Source organism: Gorilla gorilla, chromosome 18 (genome assembly GCF_029281585.2).
Source record: "Gorilla gorilla gorilla isolate KB3781 chromosome 18, NHGRI_mGorGor1-v2.1_pri, whole genome shotgun sequence".
In the NCBI taxonomy this organism is placed as follows: domain Eukaryota; kingdom Metazoa; phylum Chordata; class Mammalia; order Primates; family Hominidae; genus Gorilla; species Gorilla gorilla.
The window spans coordinates 115,539,035-115,566,694 of NC_073242.2; the positions used below are offsets into that span (position 1 = coordinate 115,539,035).

A 27,660-nucleotide genomic window follows, 5' to 3' on the forward strand; every position below is an offset into this window, starting at 1 on the left:
GCCCTTACCACTCTGTGGAATGGGAAGTGGGGCGGATCCGGGTGGATTGTGCCTCACATGAGGGGTCCCCAGAGGCTTGCAAAACATCCTTCTCTTCCACCACCTCCCCGGCTTACCGAGTCTGCCGCAGCACCCCTGCGCCCTCCCCAAGCTTGAGGTAGTCTGCATGGACTCAGATTTATTTAGACGTCCTTGAGAAATCCAGTAGGAAGTATGATTGCAAAGAGCGTCTTTTGCCTAAGTCTCTGTGTTTCCAAATAGCCCAGGTGTCTTCAGCTGTGTGAGGCAAGAGAGCACGCAGTTCTCGCCAGCCTGCTAGAATCGTTTTCCTTGACCTCCACCCGAAAGAGAAATGCGGTGGTTGTGAAACCAAGGGAGCTGACCCAGTAACTTTGTTTATTCGAAACCGTTTTTTTATATGTGGCATTGTATGCATTACGGTGACACTTAAGAAAAATAAGCCATAGGGCTGGGCGCGGTGGCTGTTGTTTTCCTGTAATCCCAGCACTTTGGGAGGCCGAGGCAGGTGGATCACCTGAGGTCAGGAGTTCGAGACCAGTTTGGACAACGTGGTGAAACCCCGTCTCTACTAAAAATACAAAAATTAGCTGGGCATGGTGGTGGGTACCTGTAATCCCAGCTACTCAGGAGGCTGAGGCAGAATCACTGGAACCCAGGAGGCGGAGGTTGCAGTGAGCCTAGATCGCGCCACTGCACTCCAGCCTGGGTGACAGAGAAAGACTCCATCTAAAAAAAAAAAAAAAAAAGACAAAAATAAAGGCATAGTGTTCTATGAGGGAAGGACAAGTTTTAATCCCACTTTCTAAATCTGGGCATCATGGGGAGGACTCCTAAAAAGGACTTCACGGGGAGGTTGGCCAGTAAATGTTTCAGCAAGTCAGTGGTATAAAACAATGGAAAGCCAAGGCAATCCCCAGCACACGAACAGAAGTGTTGGTCTGGAATGAAACAAGTGATAGTTCCAATCTACTCCATGCTTAGAACATTGTGTTCTTTTCTGGACATCACATGTAATGAAGGGTGCAGAAAAAAATAAGCATATTAATTGGAAACCGCTACAGTGGTGAATGAATTAGATGTAAGCCTGGAGAAGCTTGGGAACTGTGATTTATTAAGCTCATTCTATAGAGGCCCAAGGTTCCAAGAACTAAAGGACAAAAGTAATAGTTAGAAAGAGTTGGCCTTGGCTGGGTGTAGTGGCTACGCTTGGAATACCAGCACTTTGTAGGGGCCAAGGTGGGCGGATCACTTGAGCCCAGGAGTTCAAGACCAGCCTGGGCAACATGGCAAAACCCCGTCTTTACCAAAAAATAAACAAAAATTAGCCAGGTGTGGTGGTGCAACCCTGTAATCCCAGCTACTAGGGAGGCTGGGTTGGGAGGATCAGTTGAGCCCCAGAGGTGGAGGTTGCCATGAGCTAAGAATGTACCACTGCACCCCAGACTTCAGTTTTAAGACCGTGATTGTGCGGGAGTGGTCGTTTAAAAACTCTTGAGTTAAATCGTGTCTGTCCCCAGCAGCTTCCCAGGACCTTGGTCAACTAGGGCAACTGCACAGGTGCTGACTGACCCTGCCTGTTTCTCCGGCTTCATTGACTGCTGCTGTCATTCACCACGGTCCTGCCTTCTTCCTGTGCCTTGCGTGTGCCAAGATGACTCTGCCTCAGGACCTTTGCCTGGGCTGTTCCTCCCCTTTCCATGGCCAGCTTCCTGTCATTCAGGTCACTGCTGCAATATCACATCCTTAGTGAGACCTTCCCTAATAGTCAAAATAATGTTCCTTTTTCCTCTGATCCCTGCCCACTCACTCTATCATATTACAGTGTTTTATTTTCTTCATAACAATATCAGAAATGACCTTGTTTAATGGAGAATGCTTTTACTAGAGACCGTCAAACCTAGCCTGGCTAGCGGACCACTGGGCAAGAGAATTCAGGCACTAGACAGACAGTAATGCCAGGTCACCTTTATTTCTCTCGGGAGTGCTCTCACAAAGAACCACGCACTGGGGCTTAAAGCAACCGAAATCTATTCTCACAGTTCTGGAGACCAGAAGTCCAAAATTAAGGTGTCAACAGGGCTGGTTCCTTCTTGGGGACTCAGAGGGAGACTCTGTGCCTCACTCCCAGCTTCTACTGGTGGCCGGTGATCCGTGATGTCCCCTCACTGGCAGCTGCATCACCCCAGGGTCCACCCCTGTGGCCACATGGCCTCCTTGTCCCTGCGTGTCTGTCTCCACTTCGTGTCTCCTCCTGTGGGTCTGCCTCTCTTCTCCTCTTAAAAGGGCACCAGTCGGATTGGACTTGGGGTCCACACTACTCCATTGTGACCTTCTGTTTTCTTGAGACAGAGTCTCTGTTGCCCAGGCCGTAGTGCAGGGCATGATCTCAGCTCACTGCAACCACTGCCTCCCAAGTTAAAGCCATTCTTCTGCCTCAGCCTCCCATGTAGCTGGGATTACAGGTGTGTGCCACCACGCCTGGCTAATTTTTGTATTTTTGGTAGACATGGGGTTTCGCCATGTTGGCCAGGCTGGTCTCAAGTTCCTGACCTCAAGTGATCCTCCTGCCTTGGCCTCTCAAGTGGTGGGATGACCTCCTCTTAACTAATTACATCCACAAAGACCCTTTTTTTTTGAGACAGAGTTTCAGTCTGTCATCCAGGCTGGAGTGCAGTGGCACAATCTTGGCTTACTGCAAGCTCCGCCTCCTGGGTTCACGCCATCCTCCTGCCTCAGCCTCCCGAGTAGCTGGGACTACAAGTGCCTGCCACCACGCCCGGCTAATTTTTTGTATTTTTAGTAGAGACAGGGTTTCACCGCGTTAGCCAGGATGGTCTTAATCTCCTGACCTCTTGATCCGCCCACCTGGGCCTCCCAAAGTGCTGGGATTACAGGCATAGAGACCGCGCCCGGCCCCACAGAGACCCTATTTTCAATTAAGTTCACAGATTCCCTGGGTTAGGACCTCAGCATATCTTTTGGGTCCAGGGGTTGCGGCGGGTGCGCCTGAATTCAATCCATAATGCCTTCCAGCATCAAGATGCAGTGATGTTTTAAAGGGATTGGCAGGAGGTGCTCAGTTATTTTTAGGGATAATGACAGGGATGTGGACGTTTTTATGAGAAGCATTCATGATCCTTATGATTTGCGAGACAAGTACTGACCATTGTGCTTCACCGTGAAGAGGTCGAGCAATCCAGCGACCTGCCCAAGGCCATGCGGCTCCTGACAGTGAATCTCCTCATTTCTGATTGCAGAGCCCACGACTACTTTACCCCTCCCAGCAGGGACGCCACAGCAGCAGGGACGCCACAGCTGCTTCAGGTCAGGATGCAGGGTTTCTCTGATGCACTCTGCAGGGGCCCAGAGAGATGATTCCCTTCTTTTGCATTTTGCTGCACTGGTCCTTGTAGTGGAGGAACAGCTCGTCGGCGTCCAGCAGTGAAATAAATGGTGCGGCTGAATACGATGCCCTGCCGCTTAGGCAATGCTGCCCAGAGGCAGTGGCGTATGTAGAAGCCTCCTCCCGTGTGTAATTCGGAAGGGCTGTTTACCAAGGCCTCCAGAGCTCTGGACTTCTGCGTCTCATATTTGACCAAAGATGAGCCCTCGGGAGTTCATAGAGCAACTTTTCTCCCTTTGGGCTGGGGGTGGGGGCAGGGATGGGGGAGGGTAGAGGAGGACCCTCGCCAGCTGACTTATCTGGTGACTGGCACTGGCACCTGGAGATGCCTCAATTCCAGATTCTGTCACCCAGATACTCAATATGCCCGTCTTTATTTATTTTTGACTAAGTAATATGTGCAGATGGTACCAAATTCAAATGATACAGAAAGATGTCGTAGTTTGTCTCTCCCTGCCCCACCCCCCACTTCCCAGTTACCCTCCCCAGTGGCATTACTGCCCATTTCTTGTGTCTCCTTCCAGAGATCCAGTGTCCTGTTAATGTCCCCAATTACCATCATCCCCCTCACCCCGTGGGCCATGCTCGCCATCCCTCCCCTCAATCCTTCCTTCCTCCAACCTCGCCACAGCACATCTGTTGTGGCAGATGACTTGTTTCCCATGTTAAGAGCTGATGAGGCCAGGCATGGTGGCTGATGCCTGTAATCCCAGCACTTTGGGAGGCAGAGGCAGGTGGATCACTGGAGGTCAGGAGTTCGAGACCAGCCTGGCCAACATGGTGAAAACCTCTCTCTTACTAAAAATACAAAAATTAGCCGGGCATGGTTGTGGGTGCCTCTAAGCCCAACTACTAATTACTTGAACCTGGGAGGTGGAGGCTGCAATGAGCTGAGATCACACCATTGAACTCCATTCTGGGCGACAAGAGGGAAACTCCATCTCAAAAAACAACGACAACAACAAAAAAGCTGATGACTGTACTCCTGCCAAGGAGTTTATCTGGGGAAGGAAGGTGCTTAGCAGAAATGAGTCTGTAGAGGTAAATGTGGGGCAAGAGTGTGGGGAAAGGGTTTTTATTTATGGGGTGGTTTTCGTAGTCTTGTGCCTTAGATTTCGCTCGGTAGGGTTTGCCCTGTCCAGGGCAAGTACAGAGGACTCACCGGAAGGAAGGCGACGGGGGCAGTTTATCTTATGTGGCTGAGGTATAAAAATAGTGTGGTTGTTATTATGGCTCATATTTATAGGGTTTCCTCTGTCCACGCCCAGCTGTGTGCCCAGTGCCTTATGGGGCTTTCACTTTAGCCCTCACAAAAACAGTATAACGTAGCCAAGGTTACCGTCCCCATTTCACAGATAAGAAAACTGAGGCATAGAGAGGCAGAGTAACATGGCTCCATCACACAGTGTGTAGGGGCAGCGCCAGCACATGGGTCAGGGCAGCCCATCTCTGGACCTGGGTTCTTTGCCTCTCCCCTGTGCTGCCTCTCCCGACAAAGTGCAGGTCACCTTTGAGACCCCCTGTCACCGGAGACAAGTGCTCTGCAGGGCGCTGGGCCCCTAAGCCCCACCCCACACCTGTGCACCTACCTCTGCCCCCTTCCCCAGGCCGAGCCGTCAGGTACCCTGCTTCCTCTCAGCCCTCTGATTTCCACCTGGCTGTCAAAATCCCAGGCACCAGGACATCTTCCCGGAGCCCCCAGTTCTCCGAGCATGGCCATGGTGGTGCTGAGTCTGTCCCCCATCCCGTGGCAGGCACCTGTCTCTTGCCGCCTTCGCTGCCCGTTCCTCTCTGAGCAGGTCAGAAGTGGCTCTGCAAGTTCGGTGTTGTCCTGCTCGTTCTTCGGTTCCCCAGGCCTAGCCCAGTGCCCAGCATGGAGCAGGTGATGAAGAAATGCTGGTAGCACAGGCAGTTGGTGGTTTAGGAAGCCCTGGTCTCCACCTGGCTCCGTGGGGACCCTCCTCTCCCAGGCTGTAAAAGGAAGGCTTTAACCTCAAGTCTTTTAGCGTCAGAATCTCTCTCACTTTGCTTACGCTGTTTGTTTTGTTTTTTGTTTGTTTGTTTGTTTTTAGAGATGAGATCTTGCTCAGTTGTCCAGGCTGGAGTACAGTGGTGCAATCACCGCTCACTGCAGCCTTGACCTCCCAGGCTCCAGTGATCCTCCCACCTCAGCCTGCCAAGTAGCTGGAACTACAGGCATGTGCCACCATGCCCCACTAATTTATTTTTATTTTTTATTTCTAGTAGAAATGGGATCTTGGCTGGGCGCGGTGGCTCACGCCTGTAATGCCAGCACTTTGGGAGGCTGAGGCGGGCGAATCATGAGGTCAGGAGATCGAGACCATCCTGGCTAACACGGTGAAACCCCGTCTCTACTAAAAGAATACAAAAAAATTAGCCAGGCTTGGTGGCAGGTGCCCGTAGTCCAGCTACTTGGGAGGCTAGGCAGGAGAATGGCATGAACCTGGGAGGCAGAGCTTGCAGTGAGCCGAGATCGTGCCACTGCACTCCAGCCTGGGCGACAGAGCGAGACTCTGTCTCAAAAAAAAAAAAAAAAAAAAAAAAGGAATGGGTTCTTACTATGTTGCCTGAGCTGGTCTTGCACTTCTGGGCTCAAGCAATCCTACCGCCTTGGCCTCCCAAAATGCTGGGATTACAGGCATGAACCACCACACCTGGCCTGCTTAGAGTGTTTAAACAGCCTTCTTTCCTCCTCCTTTATTTGTTTCTTTAACAGCTTATTGAGTATGTTTTAGATATCATAACATTTTTCCATTTCAATTGTACAATTCATACAATTCAGTGATTCTTAGTAACTTTACTGAGTGATGCAACCTTTATCATAATCTAATTTCAGAATGTTTCCATCACTCCATCAACGAAACCCCTTTCCCATTTGCAGTCTCTGCCCCTGCCTCCCAAACTGGCCTCTGACAACCACTAATCCAGTTTCTGGCTCTGTGGATTCGCCTGCTCTGGACATTTCGTAAACCTGGAACTGTCCAGTATGTGGCCTAGATTCATTTTTAGTTCATTGCGATTGTAGCGCGTGTCCATCCTTTGTTCCTTTTTAGTGTAGATGTTTTCAGTGATTGTCTAGTACTGGGAAAGAGCACCGGTGCCTTCTGGCCCTCTGCACTCGTCTCCATCTGCCCTCTTGCAGATGGAGCCTTTGATTGTGGGGTGGACGAGCAGGCAGTAGCCCTACTGGGTGTGCTTACGTGTTACGCCACAGACCTTACTTGACTGTCACAGTGTTCCCGTACTGTCCTTTCTGTTCCAGGATCCAGTCCAGGGGACCACATTGCATGTGGTCACACCAGCCCAGCACCCCCTGCCCGGGGACAGCTCCCGCCTTTCCTTACTTCACACGCAGTTTGGTGGTCTCCATGTAACACGGGATCTTCATAGCTCCCAGAAGGAAAGCCATGCAGTGGCAGCGTGTGTGTGAGGCCCGCCTTGCTCAATGGAGGAAGAACCTGACTTGAGAAAATCCTGCTTTCATTCTTGCAGGGTTTCTGGCCTTATTCCAGAAACTTTCTCCTGCCTCTAAATATCAGAAATGCATGGCCAGGACCCATAGCACTGTAGGAATAATTTCTAGCCAAGGCTGATGGGGACGGTAAATTAGAAGAAGGAAAGGAGAGAGAAGGGGATTATTTTTTTCTCTTCATGACTAAGTCCATGTAGGAAAGCATGCGCCTGGCAGACCATCTTCTTCAGTGATGTCCTTTTCTCTGCCAGGTGTGTTTGGAGACATTTTCCTGGCCTTTACATCACAGCCAGGCGTGACTCACAAGCAGATGACTCAGTGGCAAAAGTGACCAATGAGCTAGGGGAAAATGAGAATCTGGGAACAGTGGAACAAATGGAAAATGCCAGAATCAGTGCGTGTGGACGGCTGCTGTGACGCTGACTTCCTTGAGTCAGGGGATATCGGGTGAACCTAGGATGCTAGGATACAAAATGGGACCCTGAAAGGAGAGGTGGAAGCCTCATGAGGGAAGAGAACCACATTCTGAGTGAATAGTAAGTATCGAGAATGCAATAAAAGAATGAAATGAGACCAAAACAGTGTCCATATGTCAGTGTCAAACCTAAGACTGCCTCCCGTAATTTTTTAAAAACTTAATTTGCAGTGGTTAGAAGGAAATAGAAAACCCATTAACAAAGTGAAACTAGTCTAATCCCCACTCTATTCAGTGAGAGGCAGATTATGTTGAACTTCATTATGCAGAACAACATCACTCCTAGAATCCCAAGGCCCAATTTGGATAATAAAAAACACTTTATGAGTCTGCTCTTGTGGAAGGAAGCGGTATTCTACATAATCAGAAATTTAATGGAAGTAGAATTAACAAAGTCATCTATGCTGTGGGAAAGAAGTAGCATCTCTCACGTCCTCTCTCCCTCCTCCAGGGAACCCTCCCAAGTGAGCTGGAGTGGCCAAGAGCAGAGGGGCCCCGTGAGGCTGCACGTCTTACCTGTGGTCCTGCATCTGTTCTTGCTAGCATGCCAGTCCACTCTCCACACAGTGGCCAGAGTGCAGCATCTTTCCAAAATCGAATTCAGGTCATGGCATTCCCCAGGTGTAAACCCTCTAGTTGCTCCTGGGATGTATTCCCAAGTCTGTAACTTGGCCTGCAAGTCCCTGCTTCCATGGGCTGGTCCCTGTAGCCCTCCCACCCTCAGCTCCTTCCACGCCGCCTCTGTGCACCCCACTGGGCCACATTGTGTCGCCGTAGATAGAATGGCCCAGGTCCATGCCCTTGAAGAGCACTGACTTTGCCTCTTCCCTGGGCTGGGCCCCACGGCCTCCGGATCATAGTGACCTCCCTGCTTTCTCAGGCTGAAGGTGCTCCTTGCTGCCAGCCGCCTTCCCTAACCCAGCACAATCCAGCAGAAATGCAAGACGCACCACGTGTATGATTTTAAATCTAGCAGCCACATTAAACAAGTAAGGGTATCTAGCAGTATAATTTATTTTTTAATTGGCCGGGTGCAGTGGCTCATGCCTGTAATCCCAGAACTTTGGGAGGCTGAGGTGGGTGGATCAGTTGAGGTCAGGAGTTCGAGACCGGTCTGACCAACACAGTGAAACTCCGTCTCTACTAAAAAGACAAAAAGATAGCTGGGCGTGGTGGTGGGCACCTGTAATCCCAGCTATACGGGAGGCTGAAGCAGGAGAATCACTTGAACCTGGGAGGCGGAGGTTGCAGTGAGCCAAGATTTTGCCACTGCACTCCAGCCTGGGCGACAGAGCCAGACTCAGCCTCAAAAAAAAAAAAAAAGAATATCTTTGTTGATAGATTCTATTTAACCCAATGTATCCACAATGTTATTATTTCTACATGTAATCTATATAAAAATTACTAATGAGGTAGTTACATTCTCTTTTCTGTCCAAAGTCTGAAGTCTGGTGTGGTCAGCAGGTCACAGCTTGAACGAGCCACATTCGTGGGCTCAAGGGCCGCATGTGGTCAGCAGCTACCACAGTGGGTAGCACAGCTCTGACCTGTTAGTGACGTATTTTATTCATAGCACAGATGATGGCTATAGTATTTTTGTTTGCTTTTTTTGCTCTCTGACTAGGACAGAAGCTCCCTGAGGGCCAGGCTTTTGTCTCTTTCACCCGGAGCAATGCCTGGTGCACTGTAGATGCTCAATAATACTTGTTGAGTGATTGAATGGACGGAGGCCAAACACAAACCCTCAATTCTCCTGAAGCTATAGAGGCCACGGAGTAGTCAGTGCCATTGGGAGCCTATTTTAACCAGGCCCATTTAATGTCACAAGGTTCCTTGTAACCCAAAACACTGTTTTATGTAGGGACTTATGTATCATCAAAGGTCTGTATGATTACTCTTTTTAATTTTTTTGAGATAGGGTCTCACTCTGTTGCCCAGGCTGGAGTGCAGTTGCACGATCAGGGCTCCCTGCAGCCTCAACCTCCTGGGATGAAGTGATCCTCCTGCGTCAATCTCCTGAGTAACTGGGACCATAGGCATGTGCCACCACGCCCAGCTACTTTTATTTATTTTTTGTAGAGATGGGGTTTCGCTGTGTTGCCCATGCTGGTCTTGAATTCCTGGGCTCAAGTGATACTCCCACCTCAGCCTCCTGACTAACTGGGACTACAGACTTGGGAATACTCCTGAGTAACTGGGACTACAGCCATAAGCCACCATGCCTGGCTAATTTTTGTATTTTTTGTAGCAATGGGGTTTCGCCACGTTGGCCAGGCTGGTCTTGAACTCCTGACCTTAAGTGATCCCCCTGCCTCAGCCTCCCAAAGTATTGGGATTAGAGGTGTGAGCCACCACTGTTGGCATGATTACTGTTTATTGGGTTGGGTTTTTCCGGATGATGCTGACACCAAAGAAAGAAAGGTTTTCTTTTCTGTTTTTTTTTTTTTTTTTTTTTTTTTGAGGTGGGTCTCACTCTGTCACCCAGGCTGGAGTGCAGTGGCGCCATCTTGGCTCCGTACACCGTCCGCCTCCCAGGTTCAAGCAATTCTCCTGCCTCGGCCTCCTGAGTAGCTGAGATTACAGGCATGTGCCACCACGCCTGGCTAATTTTGTATTTGTAGTAGAGACAGGGTTTTACCATGTTGGCCAGGCTAGTCTCGAACTCCTGACCTCAGGTAATCCGCCCGCCTCAGCCTCCCAAAGTGCTGGGATTACAGGCGTGAGCCACCGTGCCCGGCCAGAGAAGGGTTTCAACAGGAAGCAAGTGCAGAGATTGAGATTCTTTGAAGCTGTTGCTTGGAGTTAATATAGATCAGGAATTTTCAACTGGAGACATTTTCAGTTGTGACAACTCGGGGGTGCTTCTGGCATCTAGTGAGTGGAGGCCAGGAGTGCCCCAAGCATCCTATAGTGCAAGGACAGCCCCCACCACAAGGAATGACCCAGCGCAAATGTTAACAGTGTCATTGTCAAGAAACCCCACTGTTGGCTGGGCGTGGTGGCTCACGCCTGTAATCCCAACTACTCGGGAGGCTGAGGTAGGAGGATCGCTTGAACCTGGGAGGTGGAGGTTGCAGTGAGCTGAGATCGCACCACAGCACTCCAGCCTGGGTGACAGGATGAGAATCTGCCTCAAAAAAAAGAAACCCCACTGTCCATCATCGCAGGTACACGTTTGTTGCTGTCGCGGAATTACCTCTGGTAACATTGGGAAAGTTTTTAGTTTCAGGAAACTTGAGAGGTTCCACGCAGGCCCCATCTTTTCATTCCCTTCTCTCTGTTCAGGTTAAACCCTCCCCAACCTATCATTGCTTTTCCTAAAAGCACAGACTAAATGGGAGCCGCCTGCAGCCAAAGCGTTTTGAGATGAAAGAAAATTGGCTCCACTTGTAAACTACAGATGAGAATTTTGCAGAGAAGCCATCTAGAGAAGCGTGTGCCTTGAGAACTGTGGATCAATACACTTAAAGCAGTCCTTGGAACCTATTTAGATGCGCTTGAAGCAAAACAGCCGCAGAAACCTCTTTCTTTTCACTCGCATGCAAGTAAACATCTGCCAACTCCACCATTTCCAGGCTCCTCAAAAATGCATTTGCATATTGCAAAGCAGGACTAGAGTGCAGAATGAGATGTATTTTAATTCTTGTTATATATTAAGGTCCCCTAAATAAGAATTCAGCTCCTGTTTTATTATGGGTAGAAAAGTGGTTGATTATATATGTTTCAGTTTTAGGGTTTTGGGGAATACTTCCAAATAGAAACTGAAGTTGTGCTAGACTAGGCAGTATTTTTTTAATCCTTCCCAAGTCTCCAACTAGGTCGGAATCAGTCTGAATTAGCCATGTGGGGGATAGCAAACCACCTCACGCCTGTCACTTCGCGCCAACTGTTTCCTCTGTCCGGAATATCTTCCGTTGTATGACTGGCAGGCTCAGGCTTCTACCAGATTTCACCCAAAGAACGCAGCCCTTGAAAACCGCCCCAGGCAGAGGGGAGTTCTGCTCCTGGGCTCCTACTGGCATCTGCCTCCTGGAGTCAGAGCGTATGGCACGTGGCTGTCATCTTCTCTGTATGCGTCTCTCTGGATTGTGCTTGGGAAAGGAAGGGTCATGTCCTGTTCATCTTTGTTTCCTAGAATTTATCACAGTTCCAGTGCTTGGTAGGGGCTTCAAGATGGTTGCCAAGTGAATGGCTTGAACTGGACAAAGTAACACCTTTTGTCTCCCTACTCGGGCGCTGCCTCCATCCGTAAGGAAAGGAGAAGTGGCAGAGACAGCAGCTGTCCTCTTCAGCCTCCGGTGGTGAAATTCCCGGACTTGGCACTGAGCAGAGAGCTGACAAGCCACCCGGGGAAGGAGGGACCCTGGGTTCCCCTGTTTCTCCATGTTACCCAGCTGGTGACACGGTGGGTGGAAAATGGGGGTTCTGGACCCATCTGAGGAAACCACTGCCTGACTTTGGGGATACAGCTTCACCTTGTCGCTTCACTCTCTGGACTTCAGTGTCCCGCTGTTGAAACGATTCCCGGGAATCCGAGCATTTGCCCCTACGCTGCCCACTCCTGTCCCTTCCTTGTCTGTCTGCCAAGCCCCCACCCATTTGCCAGAAGCCTGAAGTCTCATGTAACCCTGACATCCTGGGGTTTTATTTGAGTAACACAAAGTCTAGAATTAATTAGTGCATAGCTGTTTTGTTCCCACTTGTTTGCAAACATCCTTTATTCTCTTATAATTATTGTAATAACATTCAACTCTTTTCTTTTGGCAGCGAGTAACTTTGCGAAAGCCCAGCATTTATGGGTGAAAAGTGCTAAGCCCTCCTTGTTTGTCAGTCTCTACTAAAGTGGGAAATAGAGAAGTTCAGATGCTTTGGATGGGATATCAAATTGCTAATCACGTGCGGCCTGTTTGTCTTCCAAATGAGGAGACCTATAGGTTGAGTCTTTTCCCATGGCTGTTGGTAGAGGGAGTATTAATCCACCCCGGTGTACTGCAGCTATGTAAAGGGTCCTTATTCATCCCCCAAATGAGCAAATAGGGGGCAGGGTCCTTGTCCATACCCGCGATATTGTAAGGCTGTGGACTCCCCCTCTGCTTGAGTTTATCTAGACACTTCCATCTTTGCTCTGTAGCCTTAGGCAACTGTTTAACCCTTTTAAGCCTTAAAGTTTCTCCCTCCATAAAGTGGGGATAATAGTTTTAGCTCATATGTTACTGGAGAATGAAATCAGATAATTAATGCCTAGTATGTAGGGAATATACAATAAAGGTGAGTTGTAGTTATTATATCATTATCAAAAAGTAGTAAATAATGGTAATGCTGGGCATTGTGGAAAAGAACAGTCCAGAGCAGCATGGCTCCCTATCAGCAGTGCCATGCACAGAGGCAGCAGCAGGCAGCAGTCGGCTTGGCCTTTCTGCAGGGCATTTGTGCCAGGCCTCGCCGTGGCACTCAGAGGCAGGCAGCCTTCTGAGATTCCCAGAGAGGGAGGAGCAGAGACTTTTGAAATGTCTGAAATTGCCATCCTTTTATTCAAATATAAGTTTTTAAGGACACAATTTTTAGAAAACTGTGATTGTACATAACTTCTATAATGGGTGGAATAAACATCTTTATTTTTAACAACTACGAGCTTTATAAACAAGTAGTAGGAAAGATAATTCTTTACATTTGCTAATATGTCATAACAGGCACAAACCGAAATACAATTTTAGACTAGCAGTGTATAAAAATACTTTTTAAATAGTAATTTTGATAGGTACAGTAGCACTTGAAAAAACAGCTGTGTAGTTATTCCTTGTGAGGACCTACTAAAACAATTCAATTTACTGCCCCCAGCTACAACTGAAAGCACGAACCTGGAAAGCAAGTTCTCTTACCCGGGTACACAGCACACATACCTGCGCACTGAAACAACCTCCAGCCTCCATCTGTGGTGCACACTGATGAGGCGTCCTTCTCAAACAGGGCATGAGATGGCAGTGTTTGGAGCCTATTGCTTCTTGGATTTTTTTTGTTTTGTTTTGTTTTTTTGAGACAGAGTCTCGCTCCATCACCGAGGCTGGAGTGCAGTGGTGCCATGTAAGCTCATTGCAACCTCTGCCTCCTGGGTTCAAGCAATTCTCATGCCACAGCCTCTTGAGTAGCTGGGACTACAGGCGTGCGCCGCCACACCCGACTAATTTTTCGTATTTTTAGCAGGGATGAGATTTCACCATGTTTGCCAGGTTGGTCTTGAACTCCTGACCTCAGGTGATCCACCCATCTCAGCCTCCCAAAGTGCTGGGATTACAGGTGTGAGCTACCATGCCTGGCCAGGAAATGATGTTTAATGGATTGAAATGCCTTACTTGAGTCCGGGCGCGGTGGCCCACGCCTGTAATCCTAGCACTTTGGGAGGCCGAAGCGGGCAGATCACCTGAGGTCGGGAGTTCGAGACCAGCCTGACCAACATGGAGAAACCCCGTCTCTACTAAAAATACAAAATTAACCAGGCGAGGTGGCGCATGCCTGTAATCCCAGCTACTCGGGAAGCTAAGGCAGGAGAATCTTGAACCCGGGAAGCGGAGGTTGTGGTGAGTGGAGATCGCGCCAGTGCACTCCAGCCTGGGCAACAAGAGCAAAACTCAGTCTCAAGAAAAAAAAGAGAGAAATGCCTTACTTGAACCTTCTTGCTTGTAGACTGGCATGAACGTTTTTCCATCTTTGTTTCTTAAAAACCTCAATAGGACAGAAAGAAGGAAGCCCACCTTATCTTTTCCTTTTGTAGTCACTCATTAAGTTTTCTGTGGCTTGGGCCCTTGTCCCATCAACAGTGAAGACATTGGGTCAGTCATATTGGTTTGTAACTGAGGAGAGGTGAACCAGTGGTGCCTGCTGCGTGTGCAGGGACTCTGGTCCCCAGGAAGGCATGTCGAGTGTCCCCTGTGTCATCTAGGGCAGGTCACAGCGTTCAGCGAGGTGACTCAGAAATCAGGCCCCTCATAGTATCCCAGAGGGGGACACGTTAACAATGTTTCCTTTCTTGGGGTTCGAAGTGAGGTCCCTGCTGTTCTGGAAACATAGTCTCTGTCCATCCACCACCACAAAGTAATGCTCCTCTTTTTTTTTTTTTTTTTTTTTTGAGACAGTGTCTCGCCCTGTCGCCCAGGCTGGAGTGCAATGGTGCGATCTCAGCTCACAGCAACCTCCACCTCCCAGGCTCAAGCGGTTCTTCTGCCTCAGCCTACCGAGTAGCTGGGACTACAGGCACGTGCCACCATGCTTGGCTAATTTCTGTGCTTTTAGTAGAGATGGGGGTTTCACCATGTTGGCCAGGCTGATCTCAAACTCCTGACCTCGTGATCCGCCTGTCTCAGCCTCCCAAAGTGCTGGGATTACAGGCATGAGCCACTGTGCCCAGGCAGTAATGCTCCTCTTAAGAAAAAAAGCATTTGGCCAGGCGTGGTGGCTCACACCTGTAATCCCAGCACTTTGGGAGGCCGAGGCGGGCGGGTCACGAGGTCAGGAGACCAAGACCATCCTGGCTAACACAGTGAAACCCTGTCTCTACTAAAAATACAAAAAATTAGCCGGTCATGGTGGTGGGCACCTGTAGTCCCAGCTACTTGGGAGGCTGAGGCAGGAGAATGGCGTGAACCTGGGAGGTGGAGCTTGTAGTGAGCTGAGATTGCACCACGGCACTGCAGCCTGGGGGACAGAGCGAGACTCCGTCTCTAAATAAATAAATAATAAATGAAAAAAAAAAAGAAAGCATCTGTCCCTCATCATGTCAATGGTCTGTAGCAGTCAGATGCGTTTCTGGACATCTCTGTGCTGTGAAAGAGCAGGTGAACGGGAGGCTGGGGCTACCACACATGCCTGGTTTCAGCTGATCAGGGCTGATTTATGGCCAAGCACTCACTGTTCTTTGGGGGAAGAGAGTCCTTATATTTGATACTTAAGCAGAGACGCAATGACCTTGTTTGTTTGTTTGTTTGTGACAGTCTTGCTCTGTCACCCATGCTGAAGTGCAGTGGTGCAATATTGGCTCACTGTAACCTCCGCCTCCCAGGTTCAAGTGATTCTCCTGCCTCAGCCTCCCCAGTAGCTGGGATTACAGGCACCCACAATCATGCCCAGCTACTTTTTGTATTTTTAGTAGAGATGGGGTTTCACTATGTTGGCCAGACTGGTCTCGAACTCCTGACCTCAAATGATCCACCTGCCTCGGTCTCCCAAAGTTCTGGATTACAGGCGTGAGCCACCGCACCCAGCCCCAGTGACCTTGTTTTAAGGACATGACATGGAATTCCTGGAACTGGGATCCATTTTGAAGAGTCAGTGGTCCTAAGTTGTCATCAGGCAGGGGACCAGGTTCTGTTCTGTGCGTTGGCCTCTGCTCCAGCCTGTGCAGGCTGTGTGGACGAGTGCCACCTGCATCAGCGGGCACCTTGCAAGGCTTTGTGGAGCTCCAGTGAGTAGCCCACTTCCATCTGTCCATCTGGCTTGGACTTTCTGTACTTATCTTAGTCCCATGGCTGTGCTCCTGCAGGGCCAGGCAGATGACGGCAGCCGACAATGTGCATCTCAAAGGGACGACCACCCGAGGAAGGATCCACAGGAAATGTCGCAGGGGGTGGGTCGTGCCACAGCCCCTGGAAACGAGCCAGGATGTTGCCCTTGATCTTGCCTGCATTCTGGCTTTGCACATTGAGGGAGCTGCTTCGGCCCTTCCCTTGGTCTCTGGCTGTTTGAGCTTTATATAGAGAGCCGAGTAGGAGTCAACTCTTTGGGGCTGTCTCTTGTGAAGTCCTTCTTACCACGCGCCATGCCTTTCTGGGCAGTGCAGCTGCGTCTTTCACACATGGCTATTCTCTTAGCAGTTTCTTACCCTGTGCAGTTTAAAAACAAACATCTAACCTAACCCGGAGTGCTTTCTACATGCCCATGTACATGTAGATACACCTTTCTCCTTACAGAGGATGAAGAACCACGGAAAAACTTGGGGCTCCGATATTGCGAACTCCCTAAATTCTCCCGCCTCCTTTCCCACATAACCTGATGCTCAGCCTACTGCTGACAAGCGTCAGCCCAGCGGAGGCCCGTCTGCTCTGCCTTCGTCATTTCTAGTCCCCTTCGGTTATATTTCGTGTTCCTCATTCTCACAAGAAAGAATCCCTTCCCTTCTGCAGATGGACGGCCCGTCTGTAGGCTGGTGCCATCCTTCAAGGTCAGCTGGTGATACACACTGAGAGGGAACCTAGGTCCAGAATGTGCTTGTCAGGAAGGGTGTGCAGCCCAGGGTTCTCTCCGTGTTCACTGACTCTTTCCTTTGTCATCTTCATTCTGCCGTTGAGCCTATCTAGTGGGTTTTTACAATTTCAGTTACTGTATGTTTAGTTCGAAGTTTTCCATTTGGTTCTCCTTTATACCTTCTGTTTCTTTCCTGAGACTTTTCATCATCCCCTTTATGTTAAGAATACCCCTCCTTACTTCTTGGGGTGTTTTTTATAATAGCTGCTGTGGAGTCTGTCAGCTAATTCCAATGTCTCTGTTAGCTCAGATAAGCTGTTGACCATCTTTTCCCATGCGAGTTGAGGATATTCACCTTCTTTGTATGCTGAGTGGTTCTGGATTGGTCCTGAACATTCTGAATATTACATTAGGAAGCTGTGGTTCCTGATTCAGTCCTCTGGAGAGTTGTTGGTAGCTTGGTTTTGGCAGGCACTCCACCAGCTTGGGTTCAGGTTCTCAGTCCCTACCATTCTGCTGTGGGTTTTGGTGCCGTTTTCCAAGCCTTTGCACACTCTTCAGATCTGTCCACTATGTAGCACTCCATGGCCTGTGTGGGCCCCAGGCACGCTCTGTCCTGACCTTCAGTGCTCAGGGTCTGTGCTTGAGGGCTCTGTTTACTTATGCCTCACTCAGGGCTGAGCCCAGGAGCTCATAACAACTTGATGGGGTTGTTTTCCCGAGCTCCTCCCTCTCTGCAATCTCTCGAGCACTTTCCGGTTTCCTGGGCCTCCTATCTTCACCCCTTCAGCCAGGAGGCAGGGCTTCAGTTATCAGCTCTGCCACGCTTCTCCCGTGACTGAGCTTACTTTTGTGGCCAAGCAAGAAGAGGACGCAGAGAAAAAAAGCCAGCGGGTTTTTCACCCTCTTTGGACCACCGTTCCTCCAGCTGGAAAGGAAGGTTCCCTCAGAGCTTCAGACACCTGCAGGCTGACCCCTCTGCTGGCACTGTCACTGTTGCCACCACTGCCGCTGTGGAATTTCCTGGGGACCAGGGCACCAGAGAGACAGGGAGAAAGGAAAAAACCCAGGGATCTGGCCCACTGTCTCAGAACCAGGTGACCCCTTTCCTGTTACTAGATGCTTCTCCTGGAGCCCCGGGGCACACTCTTGCTCGCCTCTGGATGTCGAGTTGTATTTAGTCCAGGCTGGGGATACCAGGGTCAGGGACATGGCAAACTCACCGCAACCTTGGTGGCACTTCAAATTCTGGTCTTCAACCCCCTTCTACCTGCTACTGGTCAATTCTCAGAGGCCTCAGTAGCTCCTTTGTGTGCCTGTCTAGCCTTTTAGCCACGTTCAGTGGGCAGGGAAGGGTGGCGGGGGTGGTGCTTACTCCCTGTGGAGTAACCATAAGGAAACCAGAACCATAAGGAAATGAGAAGATGTGTTTTAAAGGCCTTAAACAGAAACGTCTGGATTACAAACAGAAATGAGGAAGTCAGGAATAAAGTAAAGGGTGAATGATTAGGTGAGAGTGAGCAGAAGCGCCTGATATGCAGGATCCTGTGGGCCTCTGGAGCCCATCCCCTAACTCCCTCACCCATCTTTCCATGTGCACCTTGCAGAGGGAGGAGGGAAGCCCTCTGCACCCACCCCGCCTTCCAGGTTGAGACAGAGGCTTCGACCATCAGCACGCGAGTCTATCCTTTCCACGGGGAGTGTCAGAAAGGTATCGATGGAGACATGGAAAGGGGTTTCTAAGAGTCAAGAGTCCTTAATCCATGATATCAAGTGTCTGTATCCAGGTAGTCACCCATGTGCAGAGCCTCATGCTGCACGATTGGATCTGGGCTTGATAAAGAATTTAGTGTCTCAAAGCAGATCTCTCTCTCTCTCTCTCTGTCTCTCTCTCTCTCTCACTCTCACCCTCTCCCCCCTTTTTTTCTCAAAAAACAAAGCTTTTATTGCAAGAATGATTCTTGCTTTGTTAAAAGACTTTCTCAAGCTGGATGTGGTGGCTCACCCCTGTAATCCCAGCACTTTGGGAGGCTGAGGTGGGAGAGTTGCTTGAGCCCAGGAGTTCAAGGCTGCAGCGAGCCAAGATTGTGCCACTGCACCTTAGCTTGGGTGACAGAACGAGACTGTGTCTCTAAATTATACTAACGATGATAATAATACTAAGCAAATATTGTTAAACATGTATCAACCAGATAAGGGAGGATTTCAGAAGACCACAAATGACCTGTAGAAAACAGTAGAACACAATAACAATCTTCCGATTTCTCCGCATTGAGGGGCAGGTTTTGGGTTGGCCACAGCCCAGAGGGAGGTGGGGAGTGTGGGGGAAATTAAGAAAGCCTCAGCAAAGGTGCAGGGTGTGTGTGAGAGGGAGAGGGAGGGAAAAGCGGCCTGATTAGGGCAGAAGTTCTTTCTTGAAGACACCAACACCGAGTGCTTCTGTGAGGCTGCTTTGCACGGTGGCCATGTCCCCTCTGTCTTTGCTCCCTGCCGAACTGCGTGGGCAGCTACAAGCAGCTCCAGATTGCAGAGCGCCTTGGGCACCAGCCAGAGATGGCAGGTGTCACGGGTAGGCAGGGACAGACACTAGTGGCTCTTGAGCAGAAGGCTCACTGTGGCCCGCCAGGCCATCCCTGGATCCAGGAGGATTTGCCCAGTCTTTCCTCCCATAGAGGCATGGATGTTCTCAGTGCACAGCTGTTAGCTTTGGCCCTTCATGGGGCCAGCGGGAGCTGAGCACCAAATCCAAAGACGATGGAGGTTGGTTCCGTTCCACCCTCACCTACCTTGGGTTCTGTTATGGTTTGGATCTGCGTCCCCACCAAATCTCCTGTCGAATTGTAATCTCCAGTGTTGGAGGTGGGAGGTGATTGGATCATGGGGGCGAATTTCTCATGAATGGTTTAGCGCCATGCCCCTTGGCACTGTCCTCGAGATAGTGAGTTCTCATGAGATCTGGTTGTTTAAAAGCTTGTGGCACCTCCCCTCATTCTCTCTCTTGCTCCAGCTCCTGCCACGTAGGACGTGGCTGCTCCCTCTTCACCTTCTGCTGTGTTCATAAGTTTCCTGAGGCATCCCCAGAAGTCAAGCAGATGCCAGCATCATGCTTCCTGCCCAGCCTGTAGATCCAACTGAAACTTTTGGTTTTATTCTTCATAAATTACCTAGTCTCGGGTATTTCTTCATAGCAGTGCAAGAATGGCCTCATTCACATTCATAAGGCCCGAGTCCTGCATCTCTTAGGGAGCCTCTCCCTGTCCAGTAATTAAGTGCGGCTGTCTCCATACCAAGGGGTTGGGGCAATATTCGTTTATTTTGCCAAATTACTTAAGAGTGGAAGGCCAAGTTGGTCTCTGTCCGAATTGAATTCTGCTGTCCCGGAGTCAGCCTCTGTGTCCTTTTGTGAAAGAAGTACAGCCTGTCACCCAGGGAGGGCATGCCTTACGGTGGGTTTTAACACGCAGTTGCAGTGGAACCAACTCAGTCAATGGTGATCGCTGATGGTAAACAACCCATCACCCTGCGCTGTCTCGGTGCCTGAAACTCGAGGGCCCAGCCCTCGACTCAGGAATTACCTAGGACCAATTAAACAATGACTAAAGGGCAAAGTGTAAATCCAGGTGCTTGTGTGAGGTGACTTGAGCTGGGAGTTAGGACAACTTCTGAAAAAACAAGAAATTTCAAAGACTCCTACTCTGGAGGAGCTGTTGATTGATATGTATTTATTTATTTATTTATTTATTTATTTATTTTTTTTTTTTTTTGAGACGGACTCTTGTTCTGTCACCCAGACTGGAGTGCAGTGGCGCAATCTCGGCTCACTGCAACCTCCACCTCCCGGGTTCAAGCCATTCTCCTGCCTCAGCCTTGGGAGGCTAATTTTTGTATTTTTGGTAGAGACAGGGTTTCACCATGTTGGCCAGGCTGGTCTCGAACTCCTGACCTCAAGTGATCCCCCTGCCTCAGCTTCCCAAAGTGCTAGGATTACAGACGTGAGCCGCTGTGCCCAGCCGAGCTGTTGATTTATAACCATGGTGTTTCTTTTCTTCCCTCCCCGATCCCCTGGGGGCTGACTCACCCCTTGTTTTCCGCAGTGTGGTAGAGTTGGGTTTGTTGTGGAGCCTTGTGCGTTGTTGCTGAGTCAAGGAAGGCAGAAACAGTAGATTGTGTGCTCTGTGCTGTGAGGAATGTATCCCGTGCACTGCCTGCCGTGTGCCCAGCACTTAGCACAGAGCCTGCCCTTCACAGGCGTTTACAAATGGACCCGGTGGGCCAGGGGCACTGGTTCATGCCTGTAATCCCAGCACTTCAGGGAGCCAAGGCGGCAGGATCACTTGAGCCCAGGTATTTGAGACCAGCCTGGGTAACACAGTAAGATCCCATCACTACAAAAATGTGTTAAAAAATTAGCCAGGCATGGTGGTGCAGCTACTTGGGAGGCTGAGGTGGGAGGATCACTTGGGCCCAGGAATTTGAGGTTAACATTGAGCTATGATTGCACCACTGCACTTCAGCCTGGGCGACAGAGTGAGACCCTGTCTTAAAAAAAAAAGGAAAAGAAAAAACAAAGGACCCAGTTGAAGCCATAGTTTTGTGAGGTCGTCTTCGTGGAGAACTTAATGCGTTTTATTCTCCCACTGGGTTGGGGAACCAGCAGGTGGCCCCTTATCTCTTTTTTTCTGTGAACTGTGAACCAAATTTAGATGTTTTCCTCTTCCTGGAGGTCATACAATAGGACCTATCTTTGGATATAGCCATTATGACAGTTTTAGTGGAGAAGAACTGCATTAAGCTTTATAAAATGGTATCTCAGAAGAGAAATGGCAAGAAACCCTATAGGTCCAATGGCTTCTCCCTGTTAATAACCTGTTAACAAGCAGACATCCCCATTCCCCTTCCCGCTTCCCTCAAAAGGAGACCCCAGAGAACTGTTCCAGTTGGTGGTGGCTCTGCCTTGCTGGAACTCCTCTGTAGGCTCAGCTTTCCTTCTGAGCCACATAGAATCATACTCTCTACTTCCTCGCACACAGCGACGCTCACACATTTAGAGACCACCATCTTGTCTCCCATGTTACTTACCCCCATGGTAAATTTCAACTTTCTCACCCTTGCTCATGTGATATGATTATTAGACTCCCTGACAATGCTGGCGGTGTGTGTTTGGGATTTCTTTGGATGCTCTCCAGATTCTTGGTGGCTCTCGCCTTTTCCCTCTCATGTCTTTTTTTTTTAAGAGACGGGGTCTTGCTGTGTTGCCCAGGCTGGTCCCAAACTCCTGGGCTCAAGTGACCCTCCAGCCTCAGCCTCCCAAAGTGCTGGGATTACAGGCATGAGCCGTTGTGCCTGGCCTCCTTTCATGATTTTTTAAGTCTTACAAGCACTTATTAAATGAAAATGCCTTTGCAAGGTTGTTATCCTTTCTAAAACGACGCATTGGCCAGGCGCAGTGGCTCACGCCTGTAATCCCAGCAGTTTGGGAGGCCAAGGCAGGCAGATCACGAGGTCAACAGATCGAGACCGTCCTGGCCAACATGGTGAAACCCCGTCTCTACTAAACATACAAAAATTAGCCAGGCATGGTGGCACACGCCTGTAGTCGCAGCTACTCGGGAGGCTGAGGAAGGAGAATCGCTTGAACCCTGGAGGTGGAGGTTGCAGTGAACTGAGATCACGCCACTGCACTCCAGCCTGGTGACAGAGCGAGCGCGGCTGTGTCTCAAAAAGCAACAACAACAACAACAATAACAACAAGAAAAAGCTAGCCAGGCCTGGTGTCAGGCGCCTGTAATCCCAGCTACTCGGGAGGCTGAGGCACCAGAATCGCTTGAACCTGGGAGGCAGAGGTTCCCAGGTTCCATTGCATCGTGCCATTGCACTCCAGCCTGGGCAACAAGAGCAAAACCCTGTCTCAAATCAATCAGTCAATCAATCTATCAATCAATCGATGCATCCTAATGGGTTTCTTTGGGCTTAAGGTTTCAGGATAACAATGAGTATAGGTTCTTGGACGTGGCTAACCACAGTATTGCTGTGGAAAGTTGATCATTTCTCCTGAGGCATGGAATTGAACAGAGTGTTCCAGGAACAGCCTGACCAGCAGAAGCAGAGTGAGTGGCATCATCCCTGTGGTTTGGGGGCAGGTGCTTTTGTCCGTGCATCTGAAGGTCGGTTCAGAGTTTGCTGTTTTCATTACTTCCACACATGTGGACTCAGCAAGTGCGCCCTCAAGCAGTGAGCTGCCTCTCAGTATCGTGCTTGTGTAACTTCGGATCAAATTTTTATTTTTATTTTTATTTTTTTTATTTTGAGACCGTCTCGCTCTGTCACCCAGGCTGGAGTGCAGTAGCACGATCTCGGCTCACTGCAACCTCCTCCCAGGTTCAAGTGATTCTCTTGCCTCAGCCTCCCAAGTAGCTGGGATTACAGGTGCCCACCACCACACCCAGCTAATTTTTGTAGTTTTTAATAGAAACAGGGTTTCACCATGTTGGCCAGGCTGGTCTCGAACTCCTGACCTCAGGTGATCCACCCACTTCAGCCTCCCAAAGTGCTGGGATTACAGGCGTGAGCCACCACGCCCGGCCTGGATCAAATTTTTAGATAACCTCGCTAGTCATTTATGAGTTATTAGAAGGCAGACACCATGTTGTTTCTACATCATGCCTGATACACGGAAGGTACTCAGGAAACACCCAGCGAATGAATGAATTTCCCAGCCAGAGGCATCTTTTATACCCAGCGCATTGCTGCAGCCTGCCAAAATCCTTTTGGGTCTCGATTGTGTCATTCTGTAAGTTAACTGTATCTCTTGGTTTTATGTTCCCCACATTCTCTATCAACATGTTGTTTGCATTCATATCTGAATAATTAATAGGGTGTAAGGATAGGCCTGGACTAGAGTTTGCCTCATTAAGGATGGAGACATCTTTCCAAGTTGCCTCTCTGGATAAGGTAGCTCAGCTATCATGTTTTATCAAACTTAGCAACTCATCAGTCCTAAGATTCATCTTTATTTTATACATTACTAAGAAAGATTACTTGAGCCCAGGAGTTCAGAATCAGCCCAGGCAATATAGTGAGAGGTTGTCACTACAAAAAAATTTTAAGGCCAGGCACGGTGGCTCATGCCTGTAATCCCAGCACTTTGGGAGGCTGAGGAGGCGCGGATCACAAGGTCAAAAGATCAAGACCATTCTGGCCAACATGGTGAAACCCGTCTCTACTAAAAATACAAAAATTAGCTGGGCATGGTGGCGTGCACCTGTAGTCCCAGCTACTCAGGAGGCTGAAGCAGGAGAATCACTTGAACCCGGGAGGTGGAGGTTGTGGCAAGCCAAGATCGTGCCACTGCACTCCAGTTGGGCGACAGAGCAAGACTCTGTCTCAAAAAAAAAAAAAAAAAAAAAAAATTAGCTGAGTGTGGTGACACATGCTTGTAGTCCCAGCTACTCGGGAGGCTGAGGTGGGAGGATCACTTGAGCCCAGGAGGTAGAGGTTGCAGTGAGCTGTGATTGTGCCACTGCACTCCAGCCTGGGTGACAGTGAGACCCTGTCTCAAAAATAAGATTAAACACTGCCGTTTACACTATTACACATTTTCTTATCACTTAGAATTTTTATTCTATCCTTATTGAAAGAATGTCTTTTAGAATTACTTAGACATAGATTGTTATGTGTCACCTTGGTCCATAAGAAAGAAAATATAAGCAAAATAAATTGGTTAAAATACTTCGAAAGCTTCTTCACATTCAAAGACCCATATTTCTGAAGTTATCTCTGTGCCATTGAAATCTGTGTTTCTTTTTTTCTTTTTCTTTTCTTTTCTTTTTTTTTTTATTGTTGTTGAGTTGGAGTCTCACTCTGTTGCCCAGGCTGGAGTGCAGTGGCCACATCTCGGCTCACTGCAACCTCCACCTCCCAGGTTCAAGCAGTTCTCTGCCTCAGCCTCCCAAGTAGCTGGGATTGCAGGTGCGCACCACCACGCCTGGCTGATTTTTGTATTTTTAGTAGAGATGGGGCCTCACCATGTTAGCCAAGCTGGTCTCGAACTCTTGACCTCAAATGATCCACCCTCCTCAGCCTCCCAAAGTTCTGGGATTACAGGCATGAGCCACCGCGCCCAGCCAAAATCCATGTTTCTGTACAGTATCATCCTGTCGCCAGCAGTGTGCCCTTCCCAGAATGTGCCATCCATTTACCTTTGGGGAGGCCTAAAGGGGATGGCAATGTTGTACGTCCTGGCGCGCGGGTGGTGGCTGCATGGACGTATTCGCTTTGTGAGGGTTCATTGAACGGCATCGTTATGATTTATGTATTTTCTGTATTTCATTTTATTTTTGAGGCAGGGTCTCTCTCTGTTACAAAGGCTGGAGTGCGGTGGTACAATCTCGGTTTACTGCAACCTCTGACTCCTGGACTCAAGCAGTCCTCCCACCTCAGCCTCCCGAGTAGCTGGGACTACAGGTGTGTGGCACCACGCCCAGCTAATTTAGTTTGTTTTTTTGTAGAGACAGAGTCTCACTATGTGCCCAGGCTGGTCTCAAACTCCTGGACTGAAGTGAGCCTCCCGCCTTGGCCTCTCAAAGTGCTGGGATTACAAATATGAGCCACCGCCCCCAGCCTCTTTTTGTGGTTTTTTTTTTTGTTTGTTTGATTGCTTAAAAATAGAAAAGGATTGTCCACTCTTGTCTCTAGACAGTACCATGATGGGCTGGTTGAAACAGTGATAAGACACATCTGATTTCAGATATCTTAAAGTGCAAAAGAAAATAAGATGCATTTTAGGATAATGAAATACAGTATTTCTAAATCCATCAAATTATACATTGTTTAGGCCATGTTTTTCTGCCTCGTCTTCAAAGACTGAAAGTGAAAGCGAAGTCCCTTGCTAAAACTCAGTGTACTGTTCTACAGGACAGGACAATCTCCCTGATCTCTGAGTCTGTAACAAACACACACAAACAACTGCAGGGCTTAGTCTGGCACCAGCTCCTGACCTCAGCCCTCACCACTTCCCCTTCTTGGTGCTTGCAGAGTGTCGTGTTGGTAGCCTCTTTCTAGACACTTACTGACATGGATATCTTACTTAATCTGTTGCACAGAATCCCCCACCTTCTCCTTTTGAAATGAGGTTTCCATTTGCCCTTCTTCTCACCTCTCCCCCAGCCTGTTATCTTGGTTTTTTCGGAGATGAGAAATCGTGATTCAGAGAGTTCCTCTGTAAAGCCTGTGAGTTGTAATTCATCAGTGTGACAGCCGAGTGCTCGGAGCCAGCCTCCCAACAAGCGTGGGCTCTCGGGCCCACTCAAACCTCTAAGCTGGTGCTTGGGTGGTGCTGCGGGGCAATCTGTGCTTTTTCTTTCCCTCCCGTATCTCCCCCAGTCCCCATCCTGGCCTTGCCAGTGCTGCAGCTCAGCCCTTCTCTGCACTCTAAATGGTTCTGTGCTTTGTTTGTGCATCCGGTTCAGCCCAGACCCCGCCTGGAAGCCACAGCCCGCAGTTTCTCCTGTCCATGTGAGAAGCATGTGCCAGCAGGCACCTTGAACTCAGGATAGCTGGGGGTTGGTTGCGATGGACGGCATGACGGTCTGCAGTGGGGATCCAGGATCCCAGACATGGATCCTAAACTGCCATAGGAGCCATGCCTTCCTAAGCCTCCCACCCTTTGCTCCTTCCAATCAGCGCGGTGTTAGAAAAGCTCGCCTTTCCGAGGCCCCCTCTCAACACTGCCATGAGAAGTCTTTCAAACGCCCTGGAAGTTAGGTTCAGGAGAAGCCAGTCAGTAAGTTCCCCATCATACCACACTGCAGCGGTAGCTCTTTCCATTCCACAGAACAGCAGCCAGAGGGAGCCAGGGCAGCTTCACTGCCCACCCCATGGGAAATGCCTGACTTTCTCCATGCGGGTCCCTCTCCAGGAAAGCCTCCCTTCCCAGCTCCACTTAAAACCCACCCAGCCTTCCAAGACACAGTTCCCCAAGTCTTCCCTGAGAATCTCCTTGCCATTGGGTGTGCTCTTGCATTCCTCCGAGCCCCGCTCGCCGAGAGCCCTTTGTTCACTGGTTACGGTGCTGGCCCCCTCTGCTCGATTGCCCAATTATTTAGATACTTGTCTTCTTTTTTTCAGGTGGGGTGTCACTCTGTCACCCAGGTTGGAGTGCAGTGGTGTGATCATAGCTTACTGTAGCCTTGAACTTCTGGGGTCAAGGAATCCTCATGCCTCAGCCTCCCAGACAGCTGGGGACTATAGGTGCATGCCACCATGCTTGGCTAATTATTTTTTAAATATTTTGTAGAGACAAGGTCTCTCTTTGTTGCCCACACTGATCATGAACTCCTGGCTTCAAGCGAGCCTGCTGCCTCAGCCTCCCAAAGTGCTGGGATTACAGGCAGGAGCCACTGCACCCAGCCGACATACTTGTCTTATTTTTCCTACTGGGTGTACAGTGTCTGAAGACTGAGTCTGTCAGTTGCTCTTGTTTGCACAGTGCCCTGTACATAGCACCTCCACAGAAAACATGTTTGTTTGTGAGTCAGCTGAATTGTTGAATGGGTTTTTCTTTGCCTCCTGGGTTATATTGTAAACCCCCTGTGGTCAGGAATTGTGCCGTGTACACTTTCATGCAGCCGAGATGAATGGCGTAGAGTCCGGGCTGATGCATTTTACTGATCAAAAGACCAGTAAATGATCATATAGTTTTTTCTCCTTTCAGTTACAAAATAAATCAGCAGCAGGGCATTTTGCTGACAGTCTTCCTTAAACTGTTTCTCCCCCATCACCAAGTGTACAGGGCGACGGGAGGAAGTGTGTGGTGTGATTGGGCCCCCAGTGGCTGGACTCTGCAACTGACCTTGCAGACTATGGCAGGTGTGGAGGAAGGAGCAGTTCAGATGCAGCCCCTTTGGGTGGAGCTCACCTTTGCTGGCACTGTGAGTTTTCGACCAAAACACATTGACAACATCTCTTATGGGCCTGACCCTGTTCCAGTCCCGGGAATACTGCAGTGAAGAAAACACACACGACTCCTGACTCCCA

The 27,660-nt window shown here is 49.3% G+C and overlaps 1 protein-coding gene across 4 annotated transcripts in view; it reads left to right on the top strand.

Annotated features, from left to right (window-relative positions):
* The window catches only part of KIAA0513 (KIAA0513 ortholog), a 63,284-nt gene that overhangs the window by 2,287 nt on the left and 33,337 nt on the right, over positions 1 to 27,660 (top strand). Inside the window, exon 2 of one of the 4 annotated variants that reach the window (XM_063700375.1) lies at positions 3,279 to 3,345. The exons of the other annotated variants lie outside the window; for them this stretch is intronic. The gene's annotated coding sequence lies outside the window, so the exon portion shown is untranslated. The remainder of the gene's footprint in view (positions 1 to 3,278; positions 3,346 to 27,660) is intronic. 4 annotated transcript variants of the gene reach the window in all.